Here is a 13813-nt window from a genome sequence, read left to right as displayed (position 1 = left end):
TGAGCGTGCACATCAGCTGAAGATCGTCGGAGAAGACACCGAGCCTGCCTGATGCCTGACTGACCCGCTGCAGAGGGAAAGAGCCCGGTGAGTGAGGGTAGAGGGGGGGGCGGCAGAGAGGGATTGTGTGTGTGTGTGTGTGTGTGTGTGTGTGTGCGTGTGTGTGTGTGCGTGCGTGTGTGTGTCTGTCTGTCTGTGTGTGTTGGTGTGTGCCTGCCTGCCTTTGTGTGTGCGCGTCCACAGACCCTGGTCGGCTCGTGCACCGCTCTGTATTCCCTTGCGAGCTTACTCAGCGACAATAGTTCTCGTTGCCGAGACCTAAAAAGGACTTACTAGACCAGGAATATTCCTTTTATCAGGCCAACGTCTGCCAGCGAAATTGCTGACTTCTTGTAACAATGTATCTTTTTCATACTCAAATGTCCAATCTTCTGTCTTAATAGAGGGAAAACCAGGGTCATGAACCAATGCAGTTTGACATCCATTCCATTTCTCATCCTCACATTCTTCAAGCAAGGTAGGCATGCGTGACAGAAAATCAGCTACTACGTTGCCTTTGCCTGATTTGTACACAATTTTGTAAATGAATTCTTGCATGTGTACTGTAATACGAGCATCTCTACAAGAAGCACAAGCAGTACCTTCAGTAGTAAGGAGTTTCACCAGGGGTTTATGATCTGTTTGAATAGTTACGGGTCTACCCCAGACAAATGCACGAAAATGTTCAAGTGCCCAGGCACATGCCAAGGCTTCCTTTTCAATGGTGGGGTACTTCTCCTCTGTAGGAGACAACGATCTAGATCCTCGTTGCCAAATTGAAGAGATGAAGGAGACTTGGAAAGGTAAGGAAGCGTATCTTTATTACTCCGAGTGCAGCCCAGGACCGCAGATCCTTTCATCCAAGCCAACAGCTGCAACTGCAGTTATACACAACCCTAACCACTTCAAACCTAGAACCCTAGACAAAGCTAAACAGAAATTGGCACGGAGATGCAGTGACACGTGCTAACAGCGCACGCCACAACTGATGCTCACATTCTTTGTGGTTTGTGGTCCATCAAGTTTATGTGCCCATGTTCCCTCCATGAGCCCCATTTGTGCTTTACCATATGTCTTGCCAAATGGTAAGTATTCTTCATTAAGTGGAGTAACCCACCTCTCTATAACTATATCACGGGAAACATCCTTTACAACGCAACTTTTACCACGCAGTGCCTTTACGACGCAACTATTACAACGCATGTCATTACAACGCATAGCGCTGGGGGGCGCTCTAGGATAGGGAATAGATTTAATTTACTATCCAACACCTTCCCTACTATCCACGGGGACTGGAGTTGGAATAGTAAATTAAACTATTCACTATCCAGCACCCCTAAGCACTATGCGTTGTGAAGGCATGCGTTGTAAAAACTGCGTTGTAAAGGCATGTGTGGTAAAAGCATGCGTTGTAATGTCATACATCCCTATATCACTTTGTACAGAGATAAAGGACACTATTTCCAGTGGGCTTGCGTCAACCCCAAATCGTCAGGTGTTCCTTGCGCGTTTAGTTACGTATACACATTTCCGTAAATGTTCTTTGCGCTGGGGTGTTTGATTTGCTTGCGTCGTAAGTAATCAACCTGCGTGAGTACTGGCTGCGTCTACTACAATCAATATTGTGCGTCAGGGGCGTAACGCCGGCCCCTGTAGCTCCTGCTGTGCGGGGCTCTTTAGGGGCCCTTCATATCTTTTGGGGGGACACTCAGCCCCAAACCAATGAATATCTGTGCGCTAGGGGTCTGCTCCAGGCTCCTCACTATATGCAGGGAGCCCCATCATTTTCTGTTACATCACGGTTATGTCTGTGTTGGACCAAATGCAGCAAAAATTTCGATTTCAAAGGGAGGTGGCGACAAGCCGGTCAATTTTACACAGCACTCTGTATTTTGTTTGCATTGTATATATTTACAATTGAAGCAGATGTAGATGAAATGGTTTTCCGAGAGCTATTAAAGTGTTAGTGTACGCTTTTTTCTATGAACACATGAGGGCAGCAAACTGCTTGCAAAAGCAAAGCGCAGCTGGAAAAAAAATCATTGGTCATACAGAAGGTGCTGTGCAAAACATTTGTTTTGTTCATTCAATATGTATTCGATCTGCTTTGAATCTTTTTTTATTGTAAGTCATGTCGAACAACTACAGCAACAACACACTGCGGGCCAGTCGAAAAACATGCGGAGAGTGGTGCTTGAATTAATGCTAAAGAAAACTTAATTGTAGAGCCTTGAGCGAGCAATACCGTCTGCATTCAGCTGCCTTTTCAAACAAGGCAGGGAATATTCAATGCCATAATAAAATATGATTCCATTTGATTTATGGAGAAAAGAATATTAAATGTGGGACATACATTCTGGAGTCTTGCGTATTGTGTCGATGAAGAAAAAAGGAAAGAAGAACTGGGTGCTGAATGGCGACTAAGTCGGAGGGTAGTTCATCATTTTAGTCAAAAATATAACATTGCAACGAATACAAATATTTTAGCGCTGGTGAAAAGGGAACATGCTGTATGTGACATTCAAGGCAACAAATGCATTCAATTATGTCACTCAGTAAGATTTGTTTGAAATGACTTATAAATGTCGCACAATGATTTTTATTAAGTGTTTAGAAGTGTGTTTATTGATGTAGTTTAGCTGTGCCATATTTTTGCAGATACACCATTTCATTAAAATCGATGATGTTTTAGTGTTCTGTTCATCTTGCTCCTGCTCATCACCCCTCCCAATCAATGTCCCTCTGCATGTCTTCTCTCCCACAGTATTCGCTGAAGACAGTGTGGCGCAACTGATTATTTTTCTTGGAGAGCACTATTGTGAATGAATCTTTCTTTGTGTACTGAAATATTTCTCACTGATGTTCTATGACATATTTTTCCCTTCTTTTTTGTTCTAATCAACTGTTAATTGTAAGATGTGTTTTACTCCTAGAGTACTTTGTACTCTCTACCATTCCTATGTGACTCTTGGAGTATATCCATTCGTATCCCTTTGAGTGACTTTACTACTTGTACATTTGCAATTTTTTCAGTTTATATCTCTTCCTTGTGTGATTTTTTAACTTGTACATTTGCATTTTTTTTTCAGTGTGTATCTTTTTTGTAACGCATGTAATCCTAAGTCCTTATGTATCGCAACTGGTTCTTTTGTAAAGCCCTCTGACACCTTCGGGTAATGTTCGCGCTATATAAATTTGCATTAAATAAAAATAAAATAAAATAAAATACCTTCATTATGTTCTGTATAATTGCTGACTACAACGCTGTACAGCGCTCTGATACCCCCTTGGGTCTTGTTCGCGCTCTATAAAACTTTCAAAATAAAGTAAATAAATACAAAACAAATATTGGATGTAACAGACTACAGGATATTGTTCCCCCGGAAGTCCTGATGTGGACCTTCTAGTGTGCTCTAGAGTATGGCTCTTATGTTTAAAAAATGTTTCATATTGTTGTTGTACATCTCAGAACTGTGCTATTGCTGTAGAAGGTGATGGTGTTTTACTTTGGTAGAAACGGTTTAGTGTTATATAATCATTTGTGACAATCCCTTCTGATATGCTCAATATGTGTTATCACTGGTCATGTTATGTTGAATTTGCAGTTTTTGCTCATCATTTATTCCTAAAAAGTGTATAAACACCTCAAGCCATGATTTTTATTTTCCTCTAGGGATATTGCCTGTTCCTTTATGATTGCTGCTGCTTATTGGGACTTAGAATAATTCTGAATTTTATTACAAGACCTGGAGGCTCCTATTATGCTACCTTTTCTTGCTTTTATTAAACAGCAGCCAAGAAAAACTACAAATCCCAGCATGCTTAGAGTAAAAACTAAAGCATGCTGTCATAAAGAATGAAACAACCAATCATCACAAGGTAGACCTATAAATATCTTAACTGGGAGGAACAAGTCCTCTGTCCTTGCTGCTTGCAGTCAAGATTAGTATTTTCACATATTTATCCTTTTGAAAATGTATATTAGGCTAATTTTGTGGAGAATATTGTTGTCTTCTTGATTTTACCATGTATCTTTGCTTGTGGTGGTTTTTTTGTTATCACCTGCTTTCTGGCTGTCTTTCTGCGTCCCAATGTCTTTTGGGTCCACGGTAACCGTTAGTCTTCACCACTGCCAAATTCTTTGGGGTTGTTTCTTTCCTCATCTCGTGTTACGTTGCTCCGTGTCTTACCAGCCTTGTCTTTTGTGCAGAGGGTCGTGGGCAACGTCGCTTGCTGCGCTTGATCTGAGGCGTTCACTCTCAGGCTTCACGCTGCTCTGATGTCTTCTGTATGTTCCCCTTCAGCGGCCCGCCCTTTCTTCAGTGGGACATGCCTAAGGACCCTCCTCCAGTCATGCCTTTGTCCACAATATATTTCGGCTGCATTGAGGATAATTGGTGTTTGATGAAAGGCTGTAAAGAAAAAGTTTCCTTGTTTTTTATTTTTAAAACAGTGGTTCTTTTATTATTACGGAGATATATTCTGAAGGTGAGAAGACTCAGATTTTTAAGGATAATTTGAACTTATTTATAAAAGGATTGGTACAGCAAGCTGTTTCTAGCTCAATGACTAGTATTTCAAAAAATATGGAAGCCACTGTGCAAAATATTTTGGACAAAGACACTGATGACGTTAATATATATGTTGCAGCTAAAGACTCTCCTGTAATTCAACCTCTTTCTAAGGAAAGGTATACTTCTAGGAAACTAAACTCCCCATTAAAATTGTTCAATTAAGGATGATGACATGGGTGACACAGATGATTATATGGATAAGGATGATCCAGACATAATGATCTGGTGTGGGCCTGCAGAGAAGAGGCGTAAAACTTCTCTTAATGAACTAGGAGAGTCATGTAAGTAAGATTGTACATCAAACTCATTACTTGATTTTTCTTGTCAACCTATGTTTCATCTCACACTCATCCGTCACCCTAATTCCACAGAGTAGTCTCCTTATGAATATGTATCTCTTTATGTTTCTAATAAATTATGTCAATTTTTGGGCAAACTTTCCTGCAGTCATCTGCGTTCCAAATGTCCTAGGCCTTCCATACCTAATAACATTGCAGTTACTCCCACTATTGATCCAAACATGCTTTTATTTTTCACTAAGTTTGGAAAGGATCCAAAAAAGGGAGTGGCCAAGGCTTAGACCAACTGCCAGGACAGATTGTTGGATCTTACCGGTCCTCTAACCAGAATACTAGACTTGGCAGAGGAAGCTAGGATTGAGGGTATTAAAGTGGATCCAATAACTCTGACTAACTGGGCCAGAGGGCGATGTGTCTTCTAGGTAATGCTAATTTGGCAATGTCTGATGAAAGACGGAAGAGCTTACTTCTGAAAATTGACCCTAAGCTGCGTAATTTGGCATCCAAAGAAGTGTGACAGGAGGCTAATGGTTTGCGTTTTGGTGAATTCTTTCATCAAAGAGCTCAGCAAATATGTGGCAACTTCTAATTCCATCGATAAAGCTCAATCTTCTTTAGAAATAATTTTTAGTCATCAGGTTTTTGGCAGGGCCTGCAAAGTCAGGAGTTGCTTTGCCTGCTGCATCTTCTCATGGGGTTCATTTAACCAAACCAGAGGCTCCTTCAGATGGCAACAAGACAACACACCTCCATTTTACCTGCAGAACAACAGAGGTTCTAGACAGCGTGGTTTCAGAAAACAGAGGATTTCAGAGGATTTCAGAGGATTTCAGAGGAAAAGCAACCTTGTTTCTGGCCATTCTCCAGAGGGAGGTCGGTTAAGTTTATTGGAAAGGGTTCCTCCCCCTTTTCTTTTTTGAAGGAGCAAGAAGACTTACTGTCTCAAGAGATCCAATCCCTCCTTCAGAAACAAGCAATAGAAATTTCTCACCTTCATCCTTCAGGTTTCGTAAGCACAATGTTCTTGTTCCAAAAGAAGAACAAGAAATTTCGACCAACATTAAATCTAAGGTCTTTCAACAATTATGTTATTTATCCTCATTTCAAGGTGGACACTATCCTCTATCTCAATTATTCTTTGCTAGAAAAGAATGAATTGTTCGCCTGGATCTTTAGGATGCGTGCCTCCCAATTCCAATTCATCAGTCATTCAGAAATTTCCTTCAGTTCCAATGGATACACATAGTTCATCAATTCAAAAGACTCCCTTTCGGACTTTCTTCAACTCCTTGGTGTTTCACCAAGGCTCTGAAGCCGGTCATAACTCACATGAGAGCCCAGGTCGTCAGATTAATAGCTTATCTGGACAATTTCCTTCTTTTACACCAGGACAGGGATTTGCTGATATCACATCTGATGGAGCGAGATTTGGAAATATATTTATTTCAACTCGCAAAGTTAAACTTTCATAATAAAGTAATTATACTAATGTGATTGGAGTGAATATTATTAACCAACCTAGAGTAAAGTTGCAAATCATTACACACGGGAAACTAATATATGTGCTCATATATGTGCTTTATGTTGCAAAAGCATGTTTGTGTAAAATAATAATAAACTAATCTTGTCTATTGTTTTGTCAGAATTAAATGCGGCTGTTTTAATAATGGCATGTGCTTATTTCTGTGTGCTCTTGGTTTGTCTTTTTGTATTTATATTGCATAAATCTGTTTGTTGCTTCATTTGCTTCTGCTAGGTAACATCGATTAATGGGTTAATATTTAGCAAAGGTGGGTGGGTAACAGAACAAACTTTATTTCTCACATTAATCGGTGTTTTGTGTATGTTTATACATTAGTTTTGCGAGTGGGCCTAAAGAAAATGGCTGCCAGCACTGCAGCCTTCGAGACTTGACCAGAGTGAAACTTTCACGCATGCGCAGAAAATATTGCTGAGCTGACAACGTTTATTGCAAAAGAAATCCTGGTCCAGTTGAATGTGTTCTTGGTGACATTTCCAAGGACAGGTCGTTGAATGGCCTGCCAAGATTAGGAAGTAAATGTTTCTCCCCGTCAAAAGTATCTTTTTGAGGAAGCAAAGAGGATGGTGAAGCTAAGAACAATAAGGGCTATGATGAGGCCCCGGACTTGGTCATGAGAGCGTGACCTGACAGTGGACTGACATGGCTCAACCAATCAAAACTTTGGATTGACAGAAAAAATGTCAGATAATGATACTTTAGTTAGTTAGAAAGGTATAAAAACATGTCCCCATGGGAGGGAGGGCGCTCTTGCTGCTCATCTACTCCCGATTCCAGTTAGGCATGACGTGCTGACGGACTTTCTTTGGAGCGCGTAAGGATTAATAGGGCTAAATTACTTTACTTTTATTCTCTTAGCTGAAGTGAGTTTAGGACAGGGAGATTAGGGCCTAGGTGATGGAAAACTGTTTATTCTTCATTTAACATGCTATTTGATTTTGCTTGGAACTGACAGTCTAATTTGCTATTCCTCTAATAAAATGCACTTTCTTTAAATAATGGATAATAAATAAGATTTCTGAAAAGACAAGCTGGACTTGTTATTTCATAGTCGTTACCATCAGCAGATTCATTTGCCTAAGTGGCTTAATTAAATGCAAAGCTTTACAAAAACCATGGTGAAATCATTATACTGCAGTTGTTTATAAATGTGTATATAATTTGTGAATAAGTTTTATTAATTAGGTCACATGATTCAGTTGCTCAAAATATGTCACGCTTGTTTATGGGCCTTGTGAGTGATTTATAATTAATGGTGAGTATTGTGGAGTTGGGTAGTGTTGTTATGACATATTTTTTATAGGGCGCTGGGTCAATTCTCTGGTAGCAGAGGATGGTTGCTATGGTAACTGACATGCTACATGGTAATTACATAGGATCAATGTTTAACATATGTTGAGTTTGTTCACTTGTTACATGTAGTCGAAAGGTTTTTCCTGCAGTGTGAAAAATCCTAGTTGTGCCGGCATATGAGTGGTGTGACAAAGTGAAGTTGCAAAGTGCATTTGTGCTGTTTCAAAATAGTGGTATTGTTATCACTAGTGTTGTGGACATACAGCACGAATTTAGGGACCTTAGGTGTGCTAGGTAGAATGTATAGTGAGGATTGTCTATGAAATTGTAGCTTTTGAGTATAGGACTTAGAACCTGTTTTAAAACTCACTGTGAAAAGAGTAGTAGAATTTTATCCAAGCTTGTGTGAAGGGTAAGGAAGCATCATCTATTCTTACTGGCGAATGTTAATTTCTATGGTTGGTTAAAGTCCTACCAAGATTTCATGTATGTATGGTTAGCGAAACTTTCCGTTTGAAAGTGCTTAAATGATTTTATAAATTCGTCTGAGTCAAACTTTGAATTGCTACTTTATGTGCATTCAGAGGGAAATGAGTTCGATATTACTTGTTAGAAGGGTAGAGTAAAAGTTTACTTTATCAACGATTGTATATTCTGTGAGAATAGCATCGTCTATTCCACGCAAAGAATACTTGAATGGTTGTATAAACTGTCACTTTATTCTAGCGAAACAGACAAATGGTTTGTTTATTTGTCGTTAATAATTGAAATTCATTGAAAAAGTTTTCTTAAAATGGCGCTGTGAAAATATTTTGTGAAGGAGGGGTGAGCGCTAGGAGTGAGAGACGAGAAGCTGCAGCGGCTGTGTACATCACAGGGTCCGTGCTGTGATTGGCTAACATACGTCACAGCTAGCGCACTGATTGTCTCACGTGATTCTGACGAGCTGTTAGCTGATTGGCTGTTCTAGAAAGCGACAATTCTATTGGTTGAGCAAGGTGGTGACGTAGCTTAACCTGATTGGCTTGTTGGTGTGTTTCGCGCACGGATTGGCTGGTTTTGCGGAACAACCGGGAAACATTTACGATCATTTTAAATTAAGCGGATTTGATTTAAACATGAGTTATTACTATAAAAAGGAGGAGAAAAAGCTTACATGGCTTCAGAAATTAAAACATTTCTTTTCACCTGATAAGAAAATTGAGACGCGAGGTGGAAAATTACTTCATAAATATAGAACACCTGCAGCCTATATGGAAGATGAATATGGTTATCATACTTGCCTTTGGATGGACAATTGGATGGATTATACCAAGGATGATGGTGTTTTGGCTTGGCCAGAGGATGGCTCATTTAATATGAGAATTTTGGAAAATTTGAGAGAAAAAATGACGGCTCTTGTACCGAAGCCTAGACCAACACAATTTGAGGCTTTAGTTGAATGGGAGGATGAGATGTTTGAACTTCAACGGGAAGCAAGTGGTATAATGAGATCTCCAAAATCAAATTTTAAAAGAGAAACCCATGAGGATAGAATGCGTCGATGGAGACAGGCAGACATGTGTGATGGTCTCTACCCAGTGAGAGTAATGATTACTGAAATACCAGGTCTAAAGAATACCCAAAAGAAAAATAACATTGAAGAAAGTGATTTAGATGATCTAGTTTTAGAAGAAATATACCTTACAAATAGTAGACAGACTCCTTTAAAACCAGCTTGTTCATGGTCTACCCCGATGGTTTCTACAGGAACCAGCCCGAGTGCACCTCCACGTAATGAGGAATCACCCAGATTTTACCCGAATAATACAGAAACTCCTGAAAGATTAGAAACGAGAACTAATTCTAGTGTATATGGCGAAAGTAGAAATTTTCCTGAAACTCCATTTTCAAGAAATGAGACTTCTTCCAGAGGTCTAATGGGTACTGGGAGAGATGAGGAAATTCCTAACACCTCAGAATATTTACGATCAAAAGAAGAATTAATTCGGCAATTAACAAGAGGAATGGAAGCAGTAACAGTTCCGGTAACGATTGGTCCTGTTCAGCCTGTTTTTGATCAGGGAGAAATTAAACATCCAGGTTTGACGATACCATTAAATGCAGAAATTCAGAAAGTGGTTGAAAAATTTTACTCGGAATTAACTGAAATACATCGAGAGAAAACAATGATGCCTGATTTAACTTTTAATCCAGGTTCATTATGCAGAACATCAATGGGTGCAGAGTCAGATACTGAATCCCCAGAAAAAAGCGTTGAGAAAACAGATTCAAGCTCAAAGCTTGATGTCGCAAAACTTAAAGCAGATTTGGAAGAATTAATCATTGGCACAATTGGTCGTGACAGTTTAAAGCATTATCAAGATGATGAATTGTTATTCATTTGCAAAAGCATACAATGGAAAACGAAGAATAAATATGAACAGTTAGAAGAATTGGCTACAGAATTAGAAATTGACTTGAGCAAACAGAAAAATTTGACAAAACATTATAGATTAGATTTTACTGAAAAAGATATAGGGAATTTTAATGCGATGGGAAGAATTATGCATATAAAAGATTTGATTGTGTACATCAAAAAATTGGGTGATTTAGGCAAGTGGAGAGTGAAGTGGACAAAAAAGAGAGAGGAAGAAAGGAGAGAAAGGAGTATGTTGACTAATCAGTACCCAATGAGAGAAATAGCAGGAGGTGGTTGTGTGCATGTTCCTTGGTCTAGACAGGACATTCTGTTATTCACAAATGATTTTCCACGATTGAGAGAAAAGGCAGTGGAATGGTATCAACAGGTAGACAGGTTTATAAAATTCTCGAAAGTTCTGTGGATTGATTTGGATGGATTCTTTGACATTGTTGTCCCGTCAGATCTTTGGACAGAATGTAAAGTTTCTGTAAGATGGCCAAAGGTAGAACCTGCTCGAGATGAAGCAACAGGTGCTCCATCACCAGTTGTCATGGATTTATATGATAAAGTAATTGTCTGGTTGAAAAACAAAATTGCCCCTATAGAAGTAGACTGGGTTAAAATTGACAGAACAAACCAGGAGCCAAAAGAGTCAGTGCATTTATTCTATGAAAGACTACTGTTGGTTTTTAAACAGTACAGTGGCTATGAAAAATCAAGTGAAAAGGACATGAGCCACTTTATATACAGTTTGTTTATGGCCTGAGACCTGAAATTGGAGAGATGATTAGAAACGGGATTGTCGGCTGGCAATCACTCTCAGTTGACGATATATTGAGAAAGGCAAAATATTGTAGTGATGAGATAGACGCTAGACAGAAAAAACTTAAGGAAAAGGCAATGTGGGCACAGGTAAAAGTAGCTGAACAGCAGATTGTAAATTTGGAGAATGAAAATGTAAATAATAACCATAATCAGGGTCAGGGAAAATTTAAGGGCAATTTTAATAAACCGAAATTTAATGTTAATATTGAAGAACTGAAACAAAAATTGCCTTGTTTTAATTGCGGCGAAATTGGACACTGGACGCGCGAGTGTAAAAATCCACCCAGAAATTTTAAAAATGCATCATTAAATCCACAGATGCAGAATGATGCAAATCTGCAGCAACAGCTACAGCGACAATTAAATGAGTTGAATCTTCAGCAACAGCTACAGCGACAGTTAGCGAATCAGCAGAGTCAAATTCCACAGCCTCCTCTTCCGAATTGTATGAGTGGTCAGAGGTATAATTCGGAAACAGGATTCAGCGGTGGTGATCAGGTAATCAGAACACAAAGAGTGAATGTGCCAAATGTTTCTCGACAATTTTTGATGACAGAAAATAGTGGGAGTGATTCTGAGGATTACTTATGACGGTGCCTGAGAGAGGAGGAAGAGTGTGTGCTTGGAGCCACTCTTGAGGTTCACCAGTCTGGTCCATTTGTAAATGGAAAAGTGAATGATGTAGAAATCACTTTTGTTGTGGACACTGGTGCTACCCGTTCTACTGTTAGATCAGTGGAAATAGAAAACCTGCCTCTCTCTGGTGAATCAATCCAAGTAATTGGTGTAGCACATCAACAGATTAAAACAAATTTGACAGAGCCTGTAAAGATTGAAATTGGCAAATTTAAAGACAAACACATATTTGTAGTTTGTAACAGCAGTCCTGTAAACTTGCTAGGGAGAGACATTCTCTGCAAGATGAACTGCAAAATATATTGCTCACCGGAGGGTATTGAGCTTCAGACACTAGAGGAAGATGGGCTTTACAGATTGACAATGCTAATGGTTGAAGCAGAAGAAAGTACATTATTTCCTGCTTTTGATAAAGACAATTGACCTGAGGAACTGAAAAAGACAGTCAAAGTTGAAATTTGGGATTTGTCAGGAAATGAGATGGGCTTGATGAAAAATGTAGACCCAGTTAAAGTCACAGTGAAACAGGGAATAGATTTTCCAAATATTCCACAGTACAAAATGAAAGCAGAAACAATTGAAGGTGTTATTGCTGTGATTGACAAATTCATAAAACAAGGTGTTCTAAAAGAAATTGAAAGTAGTCCTTGTAATTCACCGATTATGGGGATCAAAAAGCCAAACGGTACGTACAGAATAGTTCAAGACCTGAGAAAGGTTAACCAAATAGTTGTTCCATGTTGCCCAGTTGTTCCAAACCCAGCAGTGATCCTTTACCAGATTCCGCATGATGCAGAATGGTATACAGTCATTGACCTTTGCAATGCGTTCTTTACTGTTCCATTGCATCCAGACAGCCAGCAAATTTTTGCGTTCCGGTTCCAAGGTCGCATATTAGCATGGTGTCGTATTCCTCAAGGGTATACAGAGAGTCCTTCTATCTTTAATCAGTTGTTAAAGAAATCATTGGAGAATCTAAATTTACCTGTAAGATCAACATTGGTGCAGTACATTGATGACTTACTTGTTGCAGCAAAAACACGAGATAACTGTGTAACAGATACAATTACTCTTTTAAATCACCTGGCAGATGAGGGACATAAAGTGTCACCTGCAAAATTACAGTTTTGCAAACAAGAGGTAAAATACATTGGTCACAGAATTGCGAAGGGAATCAGACAAGTAACAATTGAGAGAATTACAATGATTCAGGAAATGCAACCTCCAAGAACACACAGAGAAGTCAGAATGTTTCTAGGGATGGTTGGCTATTGTGGCCAATGGATTAGTGGATTTTCAGTAATTGCAAAACCACTGCAGAGATTAACAAAATCAGATATAAAAGATCCTATTGTTTTGACAGAAATTGAGATGGAAGCTTTTGAATAATCAAAAAGAAGTTTATGTGAAGCACCTGCTCTAGGTATGCCAGACTACGAAAAGGATTTTGAGCTATATTACAGTGAAAGAGAAGGATGTGCATTGTCTGTTCTAATTCAGAGGCATGGAAAACTGAGAAAGCCAATTGCATATTTCTCAGCAGTACTTGATCCTGTTGCAAAGACATTACCAGGCTGCTTAAAAGCAGTAGCTGCAACTAGTGTGAGCCTTGAGCAAAGTGAGGGAATTATAATGGGATTTCCTGTAAAGGTCTATGTACCCCATTCTGTTGAAATTCTCCTTACCAGAAGCAAAACACAGCATTTAACAAGTAACAGACTTACAAAATACGAGAAAGTTATTCTGGGATCAGATAACGTTTCGATAGCGAGGCGTGTGAATTTAAATCCTTCCACATTATTGCCTGATGGTATTGTAACAGAAATAAGAAATGAAAATGACATTGACCATGAGTGCCTGGATGTTTTGGAATATTGCACCAAGCCTAGGTAGGACATAAAAGATGTTCCTTTGCCTGAGTCAGATTTTGTTTACTTTGTTGATGGTTCTTGTCTAAGAACAGAGGAGGGCTTTCTGAGAGCAGCATATTCTGTCTGCACGGTTGCTGATGTGATTGAAGCATCATGTCTCGAAGGAATTCGTTCAGCTCAAGTAGCAGAATTGATTGCTTTGATTCGTGCATGTGAAAGAGCAAAATATTTAAAAATCACTATAGTGACTGACAGCCAATATGGATACGGAGTTGTGCATGATTATGGACAGCTCTGGTCTCAAAGAGGTTATTTAACCTCTGCAGGTTCTC

This window comes from Lissotriton helveticus, chromosome 8 (assembly GCF_964261635.1).
Source record: "Lissotriton helveticus chromosome 8, aLisHel1.1, whole genome shotgun sequence".
Taxonomy (NCBI): Eukaryota; Metazoa; Chordata; class Amphibia; order Caudata; family Salamandridae; genus Lissotriton; species Lissotriton helveticus.
Note: the sequence above shows the minus strand (reverse complement) of the source record.